At 31.9% G+C, this 27,525-nt stretch overlaps 1 protein-coding gene across 6 annotated transcripts in view; it reads right to left on the bottom strand.

Annotated features, from left to right (window-relative positions):
• LOC109599292 (heterogeneous nuclear ribonucleoprotein K) overlaps positions 1-27,525 on the bottom strand; it is an 81,824-nt gene that overhangs the window by 47,283 nt on the left and 7,016 nt on the right. For 2 of the 6 annotated variants that reach the window (XM_020015305.2, XM_020015297.2), the window contains exon 1: positions 3,508-3,649. The gene's annotated coding sequence lies outside the window, so the exon portion shown is untranslated. Of the gene's footprint in view, positions 1-3,507; positions 3,650-10,409; positions 10,464-11,808; positions 11,864-16,743; positions 16,781-27,525 lie in introns of those variants that run through there. The other 4 variants (XM_049964447.1, XM_020015289.2, XM_020015273.2 and 1 more) reach the window with 4 other exon arrangements.

Here is a 27,525-nt window from a genome sequence, read left to right as displayed (position 1 = left end):
TGTGAATGGAAAACGTTTTTGCGTAAAAGTGGAAATGCGAAACAGCCCGAGGGTGTTTGCAATGAATTAACACTGGTGAATCGGACAAAGCGACATCATTTCCCTACTTCTTTCACGAACACTCCTTTTAGAAGATTTTTTCGCTGTTTCAGAGTCTTTCCCTTTAATTTAAATTTAGTTCGTCGAATGAAAAATGTCGCCGGCGAATTGCGAACGAAGTAATATTGCCGAAATGATAAGATAACTGAGAAGGCCCCACCTGAACAACCATTCCCGTGTTTGATTAATAAACATGACGACTGTTAGTCATTAAAACTACAAAGGTACATGAAATTATTTTTAAACGTCTCGTAACGGTACACGGAATCGTCGTTCCTGATTAGTAACCACCTGGGACAAATAATCTAACAGGAATGTAAATAAAAACGGAGGGAAGTGGACACAGTCTGTTAAGACAACAACGCGTCCCATCGAACTTCCTGTGGAACCACTTCGGCGATTCTCATCACGATTTTTGAACGTGCCGCCGGAGATTCGGCCGACGAATCAATGAAAACAATTTAGTTAATTATCCCTGGATGCGGCTGTTTTCTTATTTTCGTGGTTTTTGAGCGTTCTAATTTCCATCAAGCGGCTGATTGTTGTTTGATACAGTTCGTGGTTTGAATTCCGAGATGGATGTGGATGGAAATCACAATTGAATATGTACATTTTCTAACGAGGCACAAAAAGGTGGCGTTGCATCGCATTTAATTGGTACAAATTACAAGCATCAAATTCGAAATATACGTAATGATGGCAGACGATTTATTTATTTTGTAGCAACAACAAATGATATCCCGGTACGCATTTTATTATGTAAAGGAATTCACGAATTAATTTGTTTAGTTTGGAGAGTTTGTGAAATATATGAAGGATGTTTTTTTAATATCTAACTATAATAAAACGTTGGAAGATAATTGTTTACTTTGGAAACTAGAAAGCGAGTTACTGGAGCTGTTTTGAAAATATAATTTAAAGTAAAATGCATATGCAACTGATTTTAAAACCAATTAGAAAATACGTATCCACGGATTTCTGCAGAAAGTACATATTTAATTAAATATGTATTGAAGTCGAAACGGAGTAAATGATTAAAATTTGAATTCAAATTACGATTTGGATACAAGGTCGCCATAAGTAGCAATAAATTCGAAATTACTGCAATAATATGGTAGCGTTTATATTACTAGTAATCCATATAGCATTTAGCTTAATAATAAACATAATTCTGCATGGATATTAGTTTAAAGCAGTGCTTTAAAAGCAGTGATTATGCAGAATATTACCGGAATTTTAATTGCGTTATTTTAACGACAACAATAAAAACAAGAGTAAGATTTTCTAATTACATATATTAGAATGTTTATGCTGCTAAATATTACAATTTTACACCTATCACGAAATAAAATTCCATTTTTGGAACGAGTTAATATGTTTATCAGAAAATAAATATGCAATATTTCCTCGCTTCTTGGAACATTCTCATAATACCATGTTTAGATAATTTACAACAAATTAAGCAGGTAACAATAAAATATTGTTTTCTTTGAAACCGATAGATAGAATTTAAATTTACGTGGCTATTAAAAGCTAGTTTATTTTTTGTGTAATCCAAGACGATGCCAAAAGAGTCATCGTGTATGTTCTGGTGCAACCTTAAAAGTAGTTGTTACTTTTAAGGTTGCAATATAAATTGAACAGCGTACACTCTTTTCTATGTACAAAAAAGTTGATACAACTCACATGATTATATTTAACGAAGTTCCGCTGGAAAAATTTGTAGAAAAACTACGTAAAATTAATACGTAATCATAGTTTTACGGTTGTGACTTGGAAAATGTTGCGGTTGATAGTTCAAAAATAATATTAATACTAACAAACCAAAAATGTATAAAAATGTTAATTGCTCAAACCTTGTAATCAACTGGATAAAATAAAAATGAAACGTTTCATATGAATAAATACTTTCTTCCAACAGACATTCCTCTTTTTTCTCTTAATCATGTAATTCCACATTCTCTAGAAATCCTCTCAAGGATACACACATAAATTTTTATAAAGACTTGCTTTCCAAAACAATTTTTTATATTATAAATTAATCTTAAATCATAACTATTAATATACCATTTGTGAGGTCTACAACCAAGAATATCGTCAGCAACTTCTAAGGCTTTACGATCGATCGTTCAAGCTGAAAACTCTCTTTAGTTGTAAATATTCATCTATTTGATGTTTATGATAATTACGCACGATTAATATTGAAATAAAATATAATTAGTATTGTTCCATTCAATTTATTAAATAATGCAAGTAATTGCGTATTTAATTAATTAATTTATATGAAAAACTTCTGTGTAATTTCAAAATGAATTTTAATTTGCGGTTTCCCTTCTGTGCGCGCCTTTCCGTTCATTCAACCGTCATAATTAATAATGACATCATTGCTCGTGCCAGTAAATTTACAACCAACAATTTATTTATAATTACCCCAAATAAATATTTTATTATCGACACGCTGGATGCTTATGATTAACGTGACGTTTCTACCCCCTAAATGAATTCGAATTGCCCTCGACTCGCATAATCTTCTTAAAACACGAGATGCTATGTTATACTCTATTTTGACTTGTCTGGTGGCACTCGGGCATACAACCAGTATGACTAGTTTGATTTTTACTACAAACCCGCCTAACTTCTCGGATGCCTTAGCGTTTCCCAAAGTTCATTCCCTCCGTGGTGCCGCATGGTTGGTACGAAAGTGGCCGATGGAAATATCTGGTTGTAAATTTATCAGTTTCTATAATTTATGTGGACACCTCTCAATTTTGGTATTAGCATTTTAATTCTTAATCATATGTTATGAGCCAAGTTGTTCAGGTTATTGTACGGAAAAATCAACCATGTGGAATTCATTAACTGTTGCAGATGAATGGTGATTAAGTTTAAAGGGAACTTGAACCCGCTATTTTGGAATGATGTGTTGGAAGTAAGGTCCAATTTTAATCTAATTTCCTTACTTTTATATCGACCTCAATGACTTAAACGAGTATAAATAAAAATACTTAATAAGTACATCTAGTTAAACAATATTTCAGAAGTTCAAAATTCATCTATTATCAAGGAGACATGGTACCATCATCACTATTACTGTGGTGTTTATCGAAAAATCATTTCATACAGGTTTTTATGAGTAATAATAAATGATATGCGGAGAAAAAGGCGCTTTAAATCACAAAACAAACAAACGTTTATCTCAGTTCGATAAATTTATCTTAAACGAGCACATAAACAAGTGTAAGATAAGGTTGAAATGAGACATGTTTCCTCAACATTTCTAAAAACCATGCCAATTCTCAACTGCAAAATTATTTTCAATGAAATAAAACGGATCGCGCCTTTTTAACCTAAAACTTAACCCTTCACATCCGTACCGCAACCGACAACAAAATACAAGGTAGTACTCACAAAGGAAATGTGGTGTTATCCAAAAATTTGAAGGCTACAAACAAAACAAAAAAAAACTAACAAAAGCACACCGCACAAGCACCGTTTTACTGGGAATTCGAAATGAAGCAAGTCGGATACTATTTTGAACAAACTACTCCGTGTGGTCACTAGACAGCGTGTACCTCTCGTCGGATACCACTACAAAAGCCTGGTCGATCGTTGACGCGGTGTTGCCGCACCCTACAAAACATCAATGGTTCCATACCACTTATTTCTCGTAAGATTTTAATCGTGTCTCGGGAATTTAATTCATTAAAGCTTATGTCTCTTGTTAATTAATCAACGATTGGTGGGCACTTTTAGTGGTACTTCTGTTGTTTTGTACACGTAAGGTACTGGCGATCTATGATGGTTAATTTGTGAAGATAAGAATGTTTTTGGTAACACAAGCAGCCCGAATAAAATTGAAATGATTTATTTACAAAATTGTGATCTTTCTTTGTTTTAATCATGAATCAAACTTTGACTCATATTTTGTATGTAGAATCCACAGAGGAAAAGGTTGCTGTACAAGAAATAGTAAGTAAATCTTGAAACAAATGAAATGAATTTTTTACAATGTGACAACAAGTTTCTACAATTTTTGACCATTTAAAGTAGGTATTAAAATTCGTATTGTTGTTTATGGATATCTAGGTACACAGCATGTTTACAATATCATAAAATTAATACTTTATTTTGTGCCTCTGTTATTACATCTTTGTTTACTACTTCATAGTAATACAGAAGAATTAATTAATGTTTTAAATTCCACACTTTTATAGGACTTTGGTCCAGGTACTAAAGCATCCTCTCGTTGCACAAAGAAATTTGTATACAGGACAACTTAATTAGTTTTAGGACTATAAACCTCTCTGCACACCGTTTTCCTTTTCCCCACTCACTCGTCCTTTGCCTCTCAATTTCAAAACTCTGATACAAAAGCGTTTGAGCAACGAAGTGTTTAGAAGAAGAATTATTAAGGGAGATAATCAAAAGTATTCAACAATGGAATCAGCGACAACGGCGGCTTCCCAAACAGAAAAGGTTGTCGTCTGTTGCAATTAAATCAAAAAACGTATTATGTCAGTAATGGACCCGCATGGCGTAATGGAAGAGAAACAAAAAACACACGAAAACCATTTTTATAGATACCATCAACGTTAGGAACATAGAAAAGCGCGTATTATCAAGGAAATCAGGTTTATTTATACCTGGTTCATTGACCGACGCGTTCCCCATCAACAGAATTGGCAACGCAGTGATAGCGAGTCGTTTACACGCAAAAGTGGCGGGGAAAGCGAATGAAAAGACGCACATCATTAAACCGGAGCGTCAAATAGATCGTGCATCAAAGTAGAGACGGCGATGGATTTTCTTGGGCACGGTCATAAGACCTTTCCCAACAGGGCACGTAATCATTACGCGAAAGGATTTTGTACGACTATTGCGCCAGTTCTCGCAAGCCAAACGAACAATGCGAGAGGAATGTTGCAAACGGGTAATATGCGTTATAGAATAATGCTAATTTGTAAGGAATTGGCGCCGCCGTTCGTTAAAATGGCGGTCACACGGGTGATTTTTCGTTGTTGATTGCTCACGTTGTAATTATAAATAAAAAAGAATGCACTTCAAAGGTCTTGTTACATTTGTAACTGGTGTTATTTGGTTATCTATAGAATACTAATCGTATTATTAGTACAACAGTCATAGGTAACGTATTCGTCTATTGTATTGTTATGTGAAGATTAGAATATTTAAACACATCATTCGATAAATATTACACATATATCAAGGTGACTTTTAACGATTTATAGTGACCTACATAGTTTTGACATAGAAGCTTTTAATGCAAGTTAAATACCACTTAGTGGTAATTAGTATTGAATTTCCATCATTGTTACTATAAATTAGTGGCGTGTTTATAATTAAACAAACAACAACTATATATCATTCCTAAGAAGAATGAGTCGCATTTTATTATACATCTTCATATTGAATGTCAAGTAAATTCCCTTTGGCAGACGGAACAATATATGAAATCAGCAGTGATTTAAAAATAGCATGTTCTATCAAAATGTGAAGAATGTGTGTTGGTATCAATATTCGTAAAGTTTTGCAAACATATAATTATTTATTCATTTATTCAACGAATTAAAAATTCTAATCTGTCTCGCAATCAAAACAACACTTTCAATTTTATTACTTTGCCGATTGAAATAGTAAGCAGTTACAAAAATATGCGTAATTTATATTAAATGTCTATTTTGGAACAGTAAAAATTCTTAATTTAGTCACAAATTACATTAATTCAACAATTTCTTGAATATTTGCATTACAATACGGTAAAATAATATTAAGCAGGTGATTGTGGTGGCTAATGATAAATAGAACGATTAGAAACTAGCATCAATGACCCGATGGACCGGAGAAACAATGAAAGTTAAATTGTTAACAGTGGAAGTTCAGTTATAGGTTTTTCATTGTACATTCATTACTTCGATCATAGTTATTAATTGAAATATTCAAGTGAAACGAATTGCAATTATTAAAAATCAGCTTCACGCATATAAAAACTTGACATATGAAAATATATTAAAACGTAAAAAACAGTTAAGATATTTTTTTTAATTAGTCAAATTAAAATTATATATAAGTTCTTCGAATTTAATTATTTGTAATATAAATGAAATTAAATAATCCTGTGAAACCCCGACATTCAGACCTGCTCATTATATCTACTATTACAGTTATTAATCGACACGTCCAAGTGAAACGAATTGATAATTATTGAAAATAAATTCTAAAAATGATCAGTGATATATGACACAACAAAAATGTACACAAAAACCACCTTGAAGCTTTTGAATCAATACAAGAAACGTTAGAAATTTGAAAATGTGTTAAAATTGTAGCAAATATTTTGGAATTTAATTAAAAAAGTTAAGCAAAAATTATGTAATAAGTGGAATTTAATAACCCCGTGAATCCCCCGACTTTCAGACCTGCGCATTATACTTGTTAATCGTAATTTAGAATCAGTATATATTTTAAAGTCGTAAAAGATACTAAATTAGGGAACAAATTATATTAATTCATCACAACGATTTCAAGATAATTATATGCATTATAATTGAGTAAACAATACTGAGCAAACATTGTACTGTTAATTAAATTTTCTTAACTTGTTTACAGTGGAAATCCAGTAGCCATTTTTCATTTATACACTTATGCTCATTATATCTACTATTATAGTTATTAATCGACATATCTGAGTGAAACGAATTGATAATTATTGAAAATAAATTCTAAAAATGATCAGTGATATACGACACAATAAGGATGTACTCAAAAAGCACCTTGAAGCTTTTGAACCAATACAAAAAACGTCAGAAAATGTATTAAAATTATAGCAAATATTTTCGAATATAATTAAAAAAGTTAAGTAAAAATTATTTGTAATATTTCGAATTTAATAATCCTGTGAATCCCCGAATTTTAGACCAGTACATTAATAGTAGTTTAAATTAAATATGTATTTTAAAGCTGTAAAAGTTTCTAAATTATACGGCAAATTATATTAATTCAACACAACAATTTCAAGATGACTCTGTGCATTATAATACAACGAAATAATATTAAGCAAGCAATTGTGCCCTCAATTACTAAATAAAACAATTAGAAACCGTTTGTCTTCAACGATTCGATGAAGTGGGAAAACAAAAGAAAGTCGACAACTAACGAATGCGGTATATGATTAAATTTTCTTCACTTGTTTACAGTGGAAATCCAGTTGTCGGTTTTCCCTTACACACTTATGTTTATTACGTCTACTTTAGAGTTATTGATGGAAATGTACAGTGAAATGAATGGCAAATTATTGCAAATAAATTCTACCTTCGTTAAGTAAAAAATCCTGTGAATCCCCGACATTCAGAACCTGCGCATTATATCTTCTAATTATAGTATTATATAATAATTTAGATTAAATGTATATTTTAAAGAGTTAAAAGTAAAATTAAACGACACATTATATTAACTCAACCCAACAATTTCAAGTTGACTATCTGCTTTATAATACAATGAAACAATATTGAGTAAGCATCTACGCTGCAATTACTAAATACAACGATTAGAAACCGTTTGTCATGGACAATCCGATGAACCGGCAAAACAAAGAAAGTCGACAATTAACGACTGCGATATATGATTCAATTTTCTTCAATTGTTCACGGAGGAAATCTAGTTGTCGGTTTCCCCGTTACACACTGGAATGGATTAAAACACATATAATCCACTTAGGCGGAAGACGTGTCCCTCTACTTGCGAACGCTATTTACTTAAACAAAACCCACTTTGCGAGGGGATGATATAGCGGATGTTTGCACGAAAATTTATAATTTAATCGTGACAAATTACTGTCGGGTTCAAATGTTTCGGACGCTGTTTAATTTGGAAATTAGATAATGCTCTCGTCATCTTCCCGTCTAGATACTTGGGCCAATATTGTGTAATGAAAATGTTTTTAAGGAATGATGTCATGTTATTGTAATTGTTTTGGGCACGTTCTATATAAACTGCGGCCGAACTGAGGTGAGAGAAAAGGTGTGAAATTTTTATCGACAACATTGGGGATCGTGTTTGGTTAAAATTTAAAATCCCATGTTCTCAGTATCCACTGAAATTTCCATGATAATTCCGGTTGAATGAAATTCCCTCGCATTGGCCATGGTTCGGTGTTTCAGATTTGTGGCCACCCCACCGAACATAATAAAATTTACTTCCCTCATACGAACTTGGGAGATTGATTCAATTTGGTGGATGGTAATTCAGTCGGTTGTGTCTTAAATTTGTTTAATTCTATTTTAAAGAATTTAATTTGGGACGTTTTGATGCAACAGTAATTGATTCTGGACGGTCTAACCGAAACCAATTTGGTTCGAGCTCTTAAGAACGGTTAGCACACTCAGATCTGGTCGGAAAAATAAATTAATTTATTCAAAGACGTAAGTACAACCACTCAATTACACGCGCTAAAAGAACCTCGCCGTTTATTTCGCGTTCACAACGAGTTGATAATTTTGCAAACGGTTTAAGAGAAAAACGATTTGAATTGGGCGTTGGAGGGCTCTGTAGGTGACGCCATTATACCGATTATGTTTATGTAAAGCCTAAAGCGTTTATATCGTGAACAGCGGGCATGCGAAACATTTGTTTAGGAATGTTTGTACAGCTAAATCTGAATATCTGTCGCAAAAAATGTTTGAATAATAAACAGAGCTACTGGTCACGAGATGGTGAACACAACGTGATAATCCGTTCTTAACCTTTCGATATTAAATATCGGCCGAACCGATTGTTTAACAGTTAAGAACAGAGGATTGTTACGTGCCGCTGTAACAAAGCAACAAAAGATTACATTCATCGTTTTTCCCCGGTGCCTTCGCATTTCGAATACGTTTCGTTCGTAAGACAGCATTCGATATATTAGGGCCGTGATTTCGCGTGAACTCCGGACCGCAAGACACGCAAGTCGCGCCCAGCAACTTCGACGGATCCGGGCACGTGAAAAATGCCTCCTCGTCATCGTTTCGACTTGTTGAAATAGATGTATGCAAATTAGGGACGTGATAAATCACTGGACTTTGCCCTTTTGGTGTGGTCTCTTTTATGTGGAAATCGATAGGCCGCACATTAATTTCTATGTTTTCCCCCGGATTTATCCGATGCAACTTTTTAACCGGGTTTCCGTTCCAAGGTTCAAAAGCCCCTTAAGTGATTTTGATGTTGGACGGATGGGTTTTTCGATTTTATCGACAGGTTAATTTGCGACAAAGCCCACCTTCTTTGTGTTCCGGTGAATCGGCCGCGTGTGTCCGGAATGCCGCCTAATTTGAGCCGAATTTGTGGGGATGTAATTCTGTCATTATTAGTCCCGACCAGGGAAAACTCGTTTATTTCGGAGTGTAATTGACTTTGGCGGATTTCGGCGTTGACCCACTTCCACGGGCTACCTGTAAATTCGGAGACGTCGTTGCTTCAGGCTGCACCAATTCCGATAATTAACTTCAGTTTAAACTTTAAACAAGATACACCCTTTATAATCCGCTAAAGTTCAATTACGAGCATCCTTAGGAAATCACGTTATGAGTCGCCCTGAACCTTAGAGCCTGCAGATAAGGGCGCTAACTCACTTAAAGTGTGTGAATGCAAATCGCATTTCTTCTGGCACGCCTCTGAATTGGAGACAATACTGGAATTGATATTAATTAGCCGCTGTGATCTAATAATACATCGACCACCTGACAGATGAATGGTCCATTAAACGGGTCCTTGGGACGTATTTAGTGCGTCGTAAAGTTCGGAATTCGGCCGTACATTGTGGAGGTACACGTTGCGTGACTAAAAAATGGGTCAGTCTTAAAAATATATGGTCGTTGGGGTTTGTTTTTCAGTCTTTGAGAAGCGAATGTAAATTTACGGTCTTAGGAAGGTTGTTTACGAACACTTCGTAGTAATGAGTTCTGTCAAAGGCGGCTTTTAATTATTTTAAATTATGGAGCTCACTCGCATCCAACGCTATAATTATTTTCTTTTTCCATAATGATTGCATATTTTTCTAATACTGAAATGTATACGTTGTACACCCACCAATCACCGTCGCCCGAGAAAAACAAATAGAGAACAACGAACGGCAATTGAGATAAAATTCAATCAAAAACGTAACTTGAAATGGCAATGGGCACAGTAAAAAAGTGTAATTCCGCTTTCATCAGGCCGTGGCATAAGAAACGACGTGGAGGTCTTTTAGTTGCATTAATCAAATGGAGCAGAGTTTACGTTCGAAATAGATTAGGTAAATAAAATAAAAAGGCACTTACCTCAGATTTAATCAGCGAGTCCGCGCTGCTTGCCCTCTCGCTGTCTCTGTGAACCTGTAAGAAATCACAAATAATTAATTTTTTCTAGTTAATGGGAATGACGAAAGTACAAAGGTGAGAACTAAAAGTAAGGCATACATTAAATTAATACACTGCAGTCAAATTTCATTAAAATCACTTATATTTATTATTTATTCAGTTACAATTATAAAAAGTAAATTCTAAAAATGTTCATGATACCTTAAGGACGTACACTATCCCTCCTTCAAACTTTCGAACCAAAACAAAAAGTTTGAAATTTGAAAATGGATTAAAATTTAGCAACAAGTACTTTTGAATGTAATTTAAAAAAGAGTTAAGTAAAGCGTATTGGTAATAACCCCTGTGAATCCCCGACATTCAGACTTGCGCATTAGATCCATTAATCCAATTTCTCATTTATAACGTTGGCATTTCTGGTAAAAATTTTGAAGTGGGTGTGACTATTTACGACCTTAGTATAACAAAAATAAATCACAAAATGATGAACATGTGTTAAAAACAACACCAAAAGGTCAAACAAACATTTTTACAATTTAAATCAAATGAACCGGGGTAAATAAAGTTTAATCAACCAAAATGAAACTGATATGCATATAAAATACAAATAAACCTCACATTCGATATGGGTAATATTAATTCAACATTCGATTGCAATTTAAATAATTTCACAACAGGGTATTTCGGCTAAGCTTTGAATATAAAATAGTCAAATAAAATCGAATGCATAATTGTTTTTTGATTACATTAATTAATGGTATACGTGATTTTTTACTACATACTTTAATTCGATTTATTTTGTCTAAATGAATGAATATATATTTGAATTTGAAATTTAATCGAGTTTTAACTTTTTCTTTTATGTCAATAAAGTTACCTTTATTGATACAGAAATAAAATTAACAATAAAAATTGTTTCTATATCTATATTTGTTTGGGTTTATAAGTCACGTTTGTAGGAATTATTTCCTGACGTTTCGATAGCACGAGTGGCTAGCATCTTCAGAGGTCTGATTTGGTTCATGTCTCTTTGTCAAAGAAATATGAAAAAGATAGTCACGAAAGCTTTTACGTTATAAAAATTCTATAAATTCACAGTAACTAACTAAAACAAAGATGTGGTAACCGTATCCTCAAAATAATCCAAAGAACATGGTGCCAAAGTCATCACCGAAAGGTTTAAATAAGAGCACTGGTGTTACCACAAATATTTTAAACAGTGCATAATACAACCAAACATTTTTCGACAACAGACAAACAAAAAGACAACAGAACAACGTAAGTATGAAATAATTTTTCCATTACCACCAGAGAAGATGTAGGAAGAGTGCACCCAAAGAAAAATTAGAACAAGTCCTACCTTTTCCAGTTGGAGGGCCCGGCACCGGATGGTGACAACTTCACGAGTGAACCGCCACCAAAGAACTGACCACTGGTCGGCCGAGACCCGGCTTATCAGTGGAAGATCTCCCCCTGGACGCAGGGGCACCATTGACCCCGAAGAAGGGGGTAGGAGCCGCGACATACGTGGCAGCAATTGATTGTTGAAAGGTTGTCATAGCGACTTTTCAAATACAAACAATCCGGTTGTTTTTGTGGCGGCGTTCGAGGCGTCCCCCCCGTGTCCCGTCACCGCCAACGGGACACGCTCCGGGGGCAGGTGGGACCTTTTAGCAACAGATATTGGACCGGTGGATTACGAATGGATTTTCCATGAACATCTGTTGATTGGTTGTATGATTGTTTTCGGATTTGTTGAGTAAAATGCTCGTGAATTTTAAATTTGGATAAGGTACTAAGCTTATAACTTATTGTAATTATTAGGACGCATTTCATTTTATTTACCTCATTATACGTTCTGGTTATTGACGAATGGTTCGTTTTTAATATCTAATTCAACTACACCTTTTGCTTTGAACTATTATGTTTTATGATTTGGTTAAATTATCCTTCGTGCATACGATGTTAATATATTGATATGAAATATAAAAATAATAAATAAATAAATGTAATACGAAATTACAAACGCCACAAATTTATTTATTGGGACAATTTAAAAGGTACCTTGTAAACATAGACTGTACTTTAATTTTCTAAAGAAATATATAACTTGAAACAAGTGTAGTATATTATGTTGTAAAATTACATTAATGTTTTGATCCTTGAAATTTATTTCAAATTACTAGTATATAATCATAAAAAACTTTGGAATTCAATCTAGGTAAGTAAACCTGTCAACTATTAATAACTTCACATTTAATATTTGAGCATAGAGGGAAGAAACTAATGCACTGATTTAATCTTACCATTAATTTTAACACCCAGGAAGTTTGGCTATAGCTGTTAAATTAAAAGTAAATATTTGTCAATAACTCTGATGTAAAAGATTATTAAAAGATTAAAACCAATGCTTTTTTGTGATAGTTGTTAATGATGACAAATTTATTTCTGTATACTTAAAGAACTATAATTTATATTTATAATGGCAAACACATGTATGGAAATATTGTTTTTTTAAATATCATTTTTTTAATTTGGTATTTCGACGTAATATTAAGTTACAAGTATAGTATAATTTATACTGTTTGTTTTATATAACATATTAGAGTAATTTAATTATTATGAAGTTACGTTTAGTAATGAATTTTCAAGTAAAATAATTATATAATGATTGTGTCTAAACAAATTTAAAATTTATTCAAAGGAAAGCTGAAATAAACACAATTTAAAGTTATACAAATTTTAGTTTTGTATAATAAAAGTCCGTAACATAATGAATGTATTATGAATCCGTATAAAACAATCATGAATTTTAATAATGCACTTAGGAATAAATCCAATATTAACATTTTATTTACGGGTGAAAATGGTGGAATTATTCACGGACCGAAATCCGTAATTTTAAACCGTGTTTTTTTCCAAGATTTCAAAGTTGGTCGGTCGATGCATTATCAAATGAAAATCTGAATACAATCGGAATGACTTTTTCTTTCAATGGACACAATTTGCCTGTAACCTGTTTGGTATTCGGACACCGGACTTGTTTTAATAAACATATTCGGTAAAACCGTTTCGATTACACAAAATCCACCAGACGAATATATCAAATGCATGCATTCAATTTAAATTGCTAAAAACGTCGATTATACATGTAATCGGATTTGTCGCCCAGAACCAATTAGACCGACGAATATCCAACGACGGGACAGCATATAAAACACACACAATCGGAATATGTTGATTGAATTGTTACAATTGCAGCCTCATCATTGTCTCCGAAAACATCAAAACAAACATTCGTAACACGTTGTTCGCGCTTAATTTGAGGGCAGACTCGCGATCCTTTTCGCGGACCTTGGCACATCCAAATGAAACGTTCCGGTCAGACTGAAACAACCCCATTTGCATAAATCACTTTTGCGGCCGGCCAAAAAACCATCCGCCAACCATGGTCGGGACGTTCATTATAAAATTAAATTTAGTTACGAGAACGGCAAAAAATGAGAGCTGACAGTTCCACTGACATCTGTTATTTATTAAGGTTCGCAGGGATCCAAGGAATATGGAACGGTGGCGGGACAGGAACTTAGCCAAAATCGTGCCACGTCATTCCATAATATCTGGGATTAGTTACACTATTTGTTATGTCTAGTTCAGACGAGCCAGTGATTTGGTAGATGCGAGTTTGTTTACTGGAGTCGGGTCAAAACACTCCTTCATAGATAGTCGGAGTTTAGTTGGAATTAATTAGCAATAAGTCAACTAAGAGTAAATTCTTATTGTAGATCATCATTCTAACTGTAAAAAAAACGCAACATCCAGAACGCATTCAAATATTTTCTTAAAAGAAAACGTAAAGTTTTTTGTTAATATCTTTGAGGTATCTCATCGGTGATAAGTCACATAACCTTGTTGGTTGTGCCAACAAATTTACGTAGAAAAGTTTGGCACAGTCCGTAATAAGCCGATTTTGAAGGATATTAAGAAGGAGTAGCAAATGTAATTCCAGTTGTACTCCATCATTATACATACCAAAACAAAATTGGAACTCATCACTGAAGGCGACCTCATACCAATCTATCATTCAAACATTGAAGATGACACGGCAAAGTGAGGGGAAGTACAGGCTGGGGACGGTAAGAAAAAAGTCCAAAATACTGGATTTCACCTTCCTTCTTGTAGAGTTCTAAGGCAACAATGGTGATGTTTCTTTGTCGCTTAATGACTTCCTGAATCACCCCTCACATTGTTCACGAACTTTCAGCGTTGTGAGCACCTATTTCAGCCAATATTGGGACTTCTATCAAACTCACTTAGCTGATTAAAATTTGCACATATAAATGAAATAATTATGGCAAACCTCAAATGAATACTGAACTCTGTACTCCCCAAATTTTGTTAAAATTGGACCACATGATCTATGTGTTCTATTTTCTATGTAGCAGAATATAGAATACAGTTCAATGACTACTAAAATGAATGTGTTCAAACAAGTAAAGTACTAAATTACTCGACCACCCGACTAAACCACCGACTGCATCTGGACAAGAGCTTCAGAGATTGTGTTTGCAAATCGCACAAATAATACGTGTAATTAATGACAAACGGTGGATGTATGGTGTGTTGCAATTTTTCCCAAACTATTGCGGACCGTGACAACTTTTCGCCGCCATCCGAACATCACTGATTTAAATTGTACATTTGCAATTCAAAGGCGGCCGGCTCGAAATTATTGCCAGCCGTTCGTTTTCCAACAAAGTAAAAATGAATTTCGCCCCGGTGCTGTATCAAAGGCCACTGGTTTAATATTATTAAAACGAAAGCCGCGCTATGGTTAGTGAAGGCATTTTAAACGGGAAATAATGGACTCCCGTCGCTGTGTTGCGGGCACATAAGTTTGAGGTAAATAAAATTCAAGATTTTATTTTAAAACTTTGCCTCACCGTCCTGTACGAAGTACTAATTAACTTGCGGTGGTTTATTTATAATTTCAAGAACGAAATAACAAAATATTTTAGTGTGTCACTAAAAGTTTAACTTCGAGGATGTATTGCGCTCATTATTGTTATTGTTTAAATGACTGGTTTCGAAATGTTTGCCCAAGAAATATTCAAATGTTACGTGGAACACGTTTAATTACCTGCACGAAAAAGTCAGAACCGACATTTGGCCATCACTATTATAAATCAACTTCAAGCGTGTAATTGTTGTTCGACAAGCATATCGACAAAATTACATTATCCCAATTGATATAAACAATTTTTCATTTGCCATCGAGGTAGGTATAAAATGGACGGTCCGAAATCAGTTTAATAGAAGTGATTTATTGTTTGGCTCATAAAATGAATCTGTTGGCGGTATAAAATTTCATCGGATGATAAATTAATTTACTTTGTCAAATAAAATACCTTCTTAATACGTGATATTACAATTCATTTATTCGGGAATGCTTAAAAGTAAACAGTGTTTCGTTTGTGAACAGACAGGAACCGAGCAAGGATGGGGACTACTCTGATAAATGGACTGCTTGAGAGTATACATCTATTGTCTCTTAATGTTTTATTAATTTTAAAAGCAAAGAACTTGAAACATCAACTTGACGAAAGGTATTTCCAGTACTTTATTAAGAGCTACATACCAATCCCATTTGAAATAAGTAAATATTGAATTCCCAATTTGTCCCTTCGAATGCAAAATGATAATTGCCAGGAATATTTAAATAGATGCAATATTCAGCAAACAAATTACTTTTCGAAATTGTAGAAAACGTTATTAAGGCTGCCATAAATATCGGATTGGTCTGCGTGGAGTTTTTCGAGACTACTTTCAAATGCAGCCTTCTCCAGAATGGCACTACGCCAATTTCCAAGATATTATTCATACAATAATTCAGCATTTACGCCTTGGTGATTAACTTAACATCTGGAACTTATTTCTTGGCTCCTCGCTGAATATTATAATGAAGTGCACTTCGCCATAATGCGAATTGATTTTTTTTCACACATAAGACTAGTTTATCTGCCAAATAAATAGTTGCACACAGATGGGGGTTTAACTGCGGCTATACCAATTGAAAACCTCTTTTTAATGTCTATAAATACTGGTTATTTAAGTGTCAAGGGAGCAATGGGCCATTTATTCCCGCGACTGTCGGGGGAAAACAGGGATTACTCCCGAGATGCATGCATAACTTTTCTTCAGGCCATCAATGTAAATTATTCGGCTGCCATGTTTTATACGTCAAAAATGCGCATATAAACAGTGTATTATGTGTAAAATTTTCCATTTTACTCACCTGTCTATGCGTAAAGTTTTACAATTGCTACACATACCTGAAACAAAAATTATTTCGTTAGAACTTGATTCTTTCAGTTACAGACTCGTAATTAAATCATGAAATAACTGGAAAATATCAACTTAAACATAAAATTCTATTTCGCATTTTACACATTGCTCGAATGAAATTGCCATTGCTCACCTGAACGGTGCATAGTTTCGCAAGTCACATTGCAATCACGATGGGCAAACGGCCAACGTTTTGAAATTAAATTAGTCATTTTGGATAAACAAAATTATTGATGATTTCAATGTAAAGATACGGATTAATATTTTCGTATTTCGCTCCACGGGCGTGTAAGAAATTTATAAAAATATTTTACATGCAATAGGCGGCGGCAAATATGACAAACATGTGGCAATTTTAAATAAATAAAAGAATATCTCGAGATGGAAAATTTACATATGTTGAACAGCTTTAAATAAATGTGTATAAAACTAAAATAATTTTTAAACATTCATTATAATTAATAATATATTAACAATTGTGCTAAAAATTACACTGAATGTTACACCATTTCATAACTTGAATTTCTTACTGAAAATTAGTTTCATTTTTTTATTGTACTGTTTAAAATGTTAACTGGCAACAACAGTTATTTTATATAAAACTCAGCGGATTTTCCAATTAATTTTCGTTTATTTTAAATTACTCTGTAACAATAAATAAAAATTTTTTCCTGTAAAAAGTAATTTCGGACCAATTTTGTTATTTTATAATAAAAGTTAAAAATATTTAGCACCAAATGAATTTTTTCCAATTTTGTGTTATAATTAACATTTTATTTTTAACTGGTACTATTGATTTTATACCATAAAAAAATAAAGACTATGAAGTAAAAAGTTGATATAATTTTGTATATTGAAAAATAAAAAAGTACGCAATTTTTTAAAGAATAAAATTAGATTGACCTGATGTATAGTAAAAACAAAATAAGAGGAAAAATAATAAACATTATTATTATTATTATTATATTACAGTTCACATTTTTAAAATATTTTAAAAAATTGTTACACTCTACACTACTGTATAGAACTTGTTTTAATAAATATTAGAAAATACACACCACCAAACTTATATGGATAAATAGTCGTGAAAAAAGGCGAATGTTTTTTTAATAAAAAAATGTAAATGCGTGGTAAGACTTGTACCACCTCCAGTGCGGGGTTATCAGTTTGTATCTAACTAATATAGAAGTTATAATAAGGTCAAATAAAATGTTTGAAAACGAGGAAATAAAAAATGTACTAACTGTACACAAGTAATAAAAAACATTTAAATGCACAAATTACTTTTGTAATAGTTCTTATTAAACAACCCCAGCTATTAAGTGAAATATTAATATAAAATTGATTATATCGATTGTCATTTACTATGTAGCAATTTTTAATGCCATATTGTTGGTCGTAAAATTTATTTCTAAATGGTAATACATTAAAGGTTTTATATCGTTAGCCAGTTGTTTCCAACTATATTTAATGGAATGAAATTAACCGGTATGCCGGCTTTTTAGGACAGTTTTTCAATTTATTAAATGGCATAAGGATCTTTAAATAGTTTTTTCGATTTAACGATGTACGTATCGTAATAAAAACTCGTACATTTTTCTGCATTTAATTCTGTATTCAAATTAAATTGAAATGTTTTCCTCGGCATTTTAATTTTAGCTAAACAATAATATTCAAGTAACCCGGAATTAATTTTAATACTTTTGTTGAAAACAGATTTTACTCCCCCTCTAATTGGGCGATTACGAAACGTCTATTTTTACATAAATGCTGATATCATGCCTGTGGCAGTCATTAAAATTAATTAACGTCGAGATAAACGTGCACTTTTTTTATCGAATCCATCCCTCCACAGACAAATTGTGTACCGACAAAGACAAACAAACACACGGTGACGTGTTTCCGATGGTGCAAAGACAGTGTAACGTGGACATTGTAAATATTGTCCTGGACAATCCCGGCTGGTAATTTGTCCCTGTAATCCGTACCTATCAGTCAAGGGACTGCATGTAAAAGCGGCAAATGCCCCGTCCGTGATTTCACCAACAAGGATAATGATGTTAAAACCGTGACGTCCTTTTGATTATGTTCCAGCATACGTGTGACACGTAAACTTTGGAAATTCTTAATTAACAAAATTATTGTTTTGTGTGGTTAAATTAAATTTTCCGTACCGAGTTTTAAATAATCGCCGCTGGCAATATGTTTCGGACCTTTGTGCAGGAATTTTCCATTTTGCGTAAGAGACAATGGCAAAAGTGTGGTCGGTGTCACAATCGGAATTAATAGAACAGTTTTAAACCGCCCATAAATATTCCCCCATGGCATGAATTTGCCCGTGTCAATAGATCGATACTACGGCTTCGATTGTCATATCGCCATGTAATTACGGCATTTGAGGATGCCAATAATAAATGTGAGAAAACACGGCTGATATTAATTACCGATTGAATTATGAATTTCACGGAGTATCGCTTTACCACAGTGCATTTGTCTAATTATTATTTCATTGTTAATAATCCGTCATTAGAGACTGCATGCATACGTAACGGCCGCTTTTTTCCACCACAATTCCACATGACATTCGTGCGACGAATGGTTCACATGAAACCGTATTTGGTTTTAATAGTTTAAGAGACCGTTTGCCGGACCTGCCTGCCATTCGTTCGATTATTCCCGATGGTAAAAAACTACATAATTGTAATAAATTTGATGTAAACACCGATATCAATTCCAGCAATTTGTATACACATAATTCCTCTAATTATCAATTATCGTACGTTACTATGTTCGTATCCTCTTTTTTCCTTTTAATTTATATGCAAAAACATTAATTCACATTAAATTTCAAATACTTGTCAACTCAGGGTTCAGGGTGGAGAATCATATTCATAACACTTGTTTTCTCCTGATGATGTTTGAGCGACTGTAGGATGATCTAATGCTTTCTTCACACTATGAGCTTCTTCTTTTTCAGATAAAGAAGGAATAAATAATACATCCGGTTCACTAGAAAGTATTATTTCGTTTGAAGGTTTCCTTGTTTTCTTTATGGTAATTTTCCTAGATGGCCTTTGAGTTTTTTCTATTGAAACTAAAGCCTGAGGTTCTTCTCTTTCTTCCTCTACTAGTAATATTTTCATTATTTCTATTCCTTTTTTAGTTGAGCTATTTTTTTCTTTTTAATAATTTATTTTGATGTCTCTATTGTTTCTATAATGTGGGTTTTAGTAGGCAACACCTCAACTTCTGGTAAATATATCGTCTCTTTATCTGATATTTCAACTTCTTCAATGTTAACAGTAGTTGTTGGTACTTTACTATTTTCTTCACCTACCTAGCGTTACCAAGACCAAGAGAAACAAGAAGTGATGGTTAAAAGTTTACGACTAAAAAGTCAATCTTTCGAAAAACTCAAAAGAAAATCGATAACTGGATAATTCGAATGTAAAAAATCAATCAAATCTTATCGTGAACTCAAATTAAAGCCAACCTGAATGAAATTAGTTCAAGAACTGTGAGAAGATGGTTAGTGAGGGGGTGACGAGTAGTTTTAAATAACGAGTTTAAGTTTAATTAATAAAAAAAAATGATGATTCGCCTTATGTTAACCATCCTACAGTGACAAAACTACATAAAAAGTTTGCTATATTCACAGTGAAACGTGGTGGTGGTTCAACTATGCTATAGGGATAATTCAATTTTTCTGGAGTGAGAACTCTTAGACTGGTTTAAGTACAGGAATATATTAAACAACAATTTGCTTCCATATACTGAAGAAATGATGCTCTAAATAATAAAATGTGGTTCCACATGAAAACCATTCCAAAACACATATCCAAAACATTGGTTAAAAGACCACCAAATCATCGATGTTTTGTCTTACCAGTTCCAACCTTCTGACATCAACCTTAAATGACCTCATCACAGTAATTCATGAAGCTTCAAGGAATACAAAATATTCGAGTCTATGCCACAGAGATTGGTCAAATGTATGAAACAAAAAGGATATTATACAAAGTGTTAAATAACACAGATTTGTAATTAAAATTCTATTTCAAAATTAAAATTACTACATTTATATCCAGTTCAATTCAGAAAAATATATGTGTAACATTTTATAGAATAAGAATATAGTAGTTTTTTAAATACTGTATAAAACAACAATAGTAAATTAATATTATTATGACAGTTCAAATTAAATAAAAGTGTTATGGCAAAATATTTAACATTTTAAAAAGTTGAATAACCACCGTTTATGGTATATGTGCTAAATATTTTTTATCGGTGAAAGAGCATACATAAAAAATAATTTGATAATTAGAACCAACTAAATTCAATGTTAAAATCCCATAAAACGGGAGAGAACCTGAGTTAACAAAATGTGTGTTAGTGGGCAAGGAAAAGCGGTAGACACGTCACCAATAAGGTATGAACGCCACATCGATATAAATGATAATATTCAACCTTTAATTTTCTTTGCAGAACAAACCATCACTTATTTGTAGGTTTAAATAAATGAACAGTTCTAAATCGTTGGGCTGCTGAATAATTAATGCGGAAAATGTTCCTTAATTAGTAGGTAGCATTTCTTCATCGAACCATCGATGAAACATTAATTATTAATATTTAATAATTACAAAGTATAAACGAACGGAACACGCAATGCCACCCTGTCGATTTTCTTAATTACAGATCTGCTCAAAAAGGATTTGCAACCGCCCTGGCGAATATTACTCAATTTTCCTGTTACTTGTGCTAAATGAATGTGAATTTTCTTTTTTTACGTTACATAAATAAATAATTTTCAATTAAAAAGTGATAGCCTTTAGTTATTATCGTCTGTTTATTTCTTCCGCCAATTTGCACGTAATATGGTTTGACCAAGATAATGAAAGACAGTATTAACACAGAAATGGAATTAACAGTAATTTCTGCTTGAATAGCGGTGCTCAGGTGTGAGGTGTATTGACATATCGGGTTCTTTGCACTTGGCTGGTCTATTGAACGACATAAATAATTCATGTGTAGACATTAACGATGGGTAATGTTATGTGAACTAATCTTTCAAAAATTTCATTACAATAATTTAGTATTTGCCAGATTATTTCGGTATGCATCAAATAATGGCATAAATTAATCCTTGTTTGTTGGTGCTTATTCAATAGTATTTAATATTTCAGTAATGGTTTAATTCGCCTCTTGCATATTGTTGTTATTGCGGGTCGGGAAAATAAAAGGAGAATCTGTTTATGTCCATCCAACCAACTAATTTATCGTTCCTCAAAAACAATTTATTAAATTTTAGTGCTATATATTGAATTTAATTAAATAAACTCGGCATTAAAATAAAGAATAATAAAGATTAATATTCACACAGGGTGTGACTTTAATAATCATAAAATTTCTAAAAATATTATACATAAATTATTAGTTAAACCTAAGGTAATTTATGAGCATGAGATAATTATTAAGAAGTTATAGCATATTTTAGAAAATCAACGAGTATATTTAAAAATATGTTATGCGGGAGATGTTCTCAAAAACCCAAAAACATTTATGGTAAAACATAAATCAGCAGTTTGCATTTGTATTTCCATGCTCGTTTGACTTGACTTCGATGTCCCTTTTAGCGGAGTCGTATTTTTATGCATGCAATTGGGAAACATCACAACAAACACTGATTATAATTGGAAAACATGTTTGTGTTCTTATTGGAATGTAATATAAATAATCCACCTTGTTACGTGATCCAAGCGTTTTCACTATTTTCGTTTGCGGCCACATGTTGGGCAATGGGGGAAGAATTGATTTTATATTAATTTAAAAAAAAATCCATATGACATTGATTGTGAAGGTCGTAATAATTAATAATTGGTCCCAATAATGTAACAACGACTAAAAGACATGTTGAATGTAGATCATTTGAATGTATAATTAGACTTAACTACGTTAGAAATGTATCGTTCATATTGTAAAACGTTCAGAATGAAGCCTACGCGTATTCCCAATTTGGATAAATCGGTTTTTATATCGAATGGAGTTATCGACTCATTAACTGGTTTGGATTAAGAAAATAAATAGTCCTACGTTAAAACAAATTACATATTCATTTAACTGCATAATTAAACCATTTAAATACTACCTGTTAAAATGTATTAAAGGATTTTGTTGTATTTTTTTCCAAACCAGCTTGTGAAGTCTTTTTGGTTTTTTAATTCAATTAACATAATGATTTTATTGAAAATTGGCGCATCAATTATAAAACTGTGAAAATAAAAAAGCCATTTTATTTTTACACAATAAAAGGTAGAGGGAAAAGTAATAATGCCATTAACATGATGTGACTGAATACACATCAAAATATATCCATCAAAAAATAAAAAAAAAATGTCGAACCAACCGAAATATTACTCAACAAAATCCATTTTACATCGAGTATTTTTATAATCGAATAATTCCGCTACATTGTTTGTTAATGGATTGGAAATATACAGGCATGTAGATAAAATATACATGGACGTAGGTAGCTCGAAAAACCACCTTATTTATCCTACTGTCAGAACTATGTCACACGTAGGTCTTACAATAAACATTGCTGGCGCGCTTTAGGATCGATTTTTATAATGTCTAATCGAATTACCGCATACAAAATGGGAATTAATGGCACAATGGAGACTAATATTAACTTAAAACTAAAAATTTTTAATTGATTAATATTTCACAGATTCAACAAACCAGTAATATTTCATTGGAATCGTTTATTGGCACCGGATAACTTGGTAAATAATTTCTAATGACAAAAAAAAATGGGACACTGTAATCATAGTTGGTCGTCTTTAATAAGGCCTGTTGCAAATTACAAGTTGTTTCGATAGAAAGCGGATCATTATATACAATTTGATTCGATGCTGTTGTTAATAATTTATTATTAAAACAATGCAAACTTCCACCATTCCGGATATTAGGTTTTGTTGTTCTTCAAATTATAAATCGATTAATGTTGCAATTAAATTTTGTAACTGGGATGTTATGTAAGATAATTGCTAAGGTATTCATACCGGGTGCCCCAAAATTAGTTGGTTGGGTCTTATCAGTATTTTCAGATCAAATAGAAGAAAAACTACATCAAACCGCATATTAATCTCTATTCACTTCTGAGTTATCTTTAATATATAGTTTTAGTATATTAAATTATCTTTAGCAAGACTTAAAGATATTTCTGGTAATTTTCTACGTATGTAATATTATAGTCAATAAAACAAAAGATGGCGTAACTATTGAATTATTTTTGTATTTTAAAGAACAAATTTTATATACTTTAATGTCGCAATATATTAACGATTAAGTAAAGCTAATAATAAATATTAATTGTTAATTTAATTTTATGGAATTTTATAAAAATAAAAAATTAAAAATAACCAATTAAATTTTTTAAAAAGTAAAAATAACAACTAAATTAAAAAAAAAATAATAATTTTAAATTTTATAAAATTAAAAATAATCAATTAAATTAAAAAAAAACAGGTTTAAAATTAAATATAAACTGAATAAAAAGAATTATTATATTAAATTATAATATATATATATATATATATATATATATATATATATATATAGTATATTAGACTTAAAAAATTAAAAATGATTAATTAATTTTTACAATAATTAAAATTATTATTACTTAAATTTATAAAATTAAAAATAACCAATTAAAAAATTAGCCTTAAAATATTAAAAATAACAAAGTAAATTAAAATAAAAATAAATAAATTGACGTCATTAATCAAATGTAAACAAATGTATAAGTATACTTGAACATTTACGTATATATGTTTTTATTTTATTTTAAAAATCAGGTAATAAATACTAATTAAAAAGAGTACTTGTTATAATAAAAATAAGTTATTTAAATTAATATGTGAGGTTTAAGTAGGAATGTGAAACATTTAAGAAATGTGCAACCAATTTCTTTGAAGGTTACTGTCCATATTGTTAACTATGTACAATCTAAATTAGATTTGCAGATTTCGACAGCATCTGTAAATATGGAGGAAATTCTGAAGTAACAAATTTTCCAAGCTTAAAACTCTATTTAATGTTTAACATTTTTCATTTGAACTTTGAACTTCGAACAAAAACGACGGAATTTCACCATCTTGCTTCTATTTAGAATATTTTTTAAAACAATTGGAGGTGGTCTCTGTTAAGTTCTATTCTGATGGCATATTTGGAACGAAAGGCAAGTTTGACAAATTTAGGGATTCCCTTAAAAAAATCGACTTATCGAAGATATTGCCAACTTGACAAAAAATTTTATTAGACTTATTAATTATTAATTTGATTAGATCTCGAAATTTACTAGAAATATTATTGTATAATTTTACCAAAAATAATTTAATATTTAACAAATTCTAAATGTATTTTTGTAGAGATTCCTTTATGAGGTTTGAGCAATCATCATTTTTAAAAAAAGTTGACCTCTGAACACTTAAATCAGTTTTCTTCTAGAAATACACGTAGCATCCAAAATAAACAGGACACCCCACAAAAAAAAAAATAAATAAATTTGAAAATAAGAAACTAAAATAAAACTATTTAGAATAATCCAAGAGTCACAAACGCAGTGGCCATAAAAACCAAAATAAACTGAACGGCCATTGTTTTATTTATACACAAGAAACCGAGAAATTCGCCCAGGTGAACTCTAAAAGTAAACACTTAACACATCGAAAGTGCCGCATCAAACCTGTTGTAAAACTATTTTTACGCCCGCTTTGTCTTAATCACGCCGTCGGAATAGATTTACAACATGTGAAATGTAATAATAGAACTATGAATCACGGCCAATTGGGATCGGATGCAAGTGATCCCGCATTACAAAAGTAAAATTAAACGTGTGATCTGTCACAATATATATATCAAAGCTTTAGGCATTATTCGTGCGCTCAAATGATAAAATTGTCGGATTTATTAAGCATGGTTTGACATAAACACATTTTACTGCTCTGTAACATATTGTGTATGGGGGATAAGTAAACCGCATCATTACTTATTTTTGGATTACTTTGAATGTTACAAAACTAGGTTGATTCTCTGTAAACAGCATTCTATATAAACAACTAGATCATCTTGTATATAGTGTCGACGTCAGTTTTTCATAAATAACAATAACAATTATTAACCTACCACTCTAATGGAATATTCATAAATAAACAAATATTTCTGGTTGTTTTATTTCAATAAACAATTTAAAAGTAATTTAATTCATCCTCCAGGAATGATTTACAACGCTCGTGTTGAAGCCATATTGAATAACGTTGAATAAAAGTTGGTATTAATGGTTATAAACTGATGATTAATTAAAAATTTTAATTAAATAAATTTACCTTCGGTCCGCTTCTCCTCTTAATTACAAAAGTTAAGTTTTGTTGACTTTTGTGACAACAAACACGTACACCAACAAAATATTAGATTTAAATTGGCTGACTAAACAAATATTTATTACTTGTTTAAATAGAAAACTAAATTAATTCGAGTTAAAATTAACTTTTAAATTGAAATATTCCCCATTAATGTACCATCAGAAACATTTAAATTGAATAACAAAATAAAATAAATAAATAGACTAGTCATATTAATTTACTTGAAAATTAAGTTTGGATGAGAGGCGACGAGCTATTTAATCTCTTGCTTAGTTAACAAAACAAAACAATTAATATTACAATTCGGAGATACTGTTCCTTTAAACTAATTGTTATAAAAATTTAATTAATTCTAAACGTTTTACTACGTAACGTAACGATCCGTGTATAATGAAGTAACGTGAAACGTGACGAAAATTTACACCAAACACGTGAATCAAGATTACATAAGAGAACCAGACCCACATAAACAGGTTGATTCTTTCGCACATTTAACACTTCTGATTGGTGTGGGAGCTCCGAACCATTTCCAATGAATGGAGAAAGTATTGTGTATTTGCAATGTTCGTGATCGATGTTAAATTAAGGCCCCGTTTGTCGGAAAAATGTTGTAAACACAATGCAGAAATATTTGTTTGGACTTTGGGGAAACAAAAAGTAATGTTTCAATTGCCGGTTTCCACGTTGCACCGTTTGTTACACAAAACTAGATGCACGTGATGAGACGAGGAATGTTTGCGGCGATGTTATTACCATGAAATAATACGAATTTGCAAATACGGTTTGTGTCAATATTTACTAATTAACTAACGTTAATTTAAATGGCCAATGTTGTTCTTCGTCCGCGACTAATTCACTTGATTGACAAGTGCATATCATAAAAAAGTAATATTGAATCAGCTTTTATATATATGTTTTTTTAGTTTTACATTACGTTTTTATGATAGTTTAACTTTAACTACTTTACCAACAATAATACTAAATTTGGGCGTTTACGTGTTTCAACGTAAGGATAATTTAAAAACTCATTTACTGCCGCTGATACACAAAATTCCTTTATGTTTCACATTATTGCACTGCAAATTTTATTGCCCAGTTTAATTCCCATTACGTTAGATATCGTAAAATAAGTTTTATAGCATGTCCAAGTTTATTTTTATGATCCTGGAAACCCAACGAATATATATATATATATATATATATATATATATAACTTATTGTAAATTGTCAAATAAATTACTTACTACTAGGAATTGTCATCCAGGATGAACACTAAGAAGAACAAGAAGAGGCTGTAAATTTATTGT

Source organism: Aethina tumida, chromosome 1, assembly GCF_024364675.1.
Source record: "Aethina tumida isolate Nest 87 chromosome 1, icAetTumi1.1, whole genome shotgun sequence".
In the NCBI taxonomy this organism is placed as follows: Eukaryota; Metazoa; Arthropoda; class Insecta; order Coleoptera; family Nitidulidae; genus Aethina; species Aethina tumida.
Note: the sequence above shows the minus strand (reverse complement) of the source record. Positions and strands in the feature narration are given on the sequence as shown.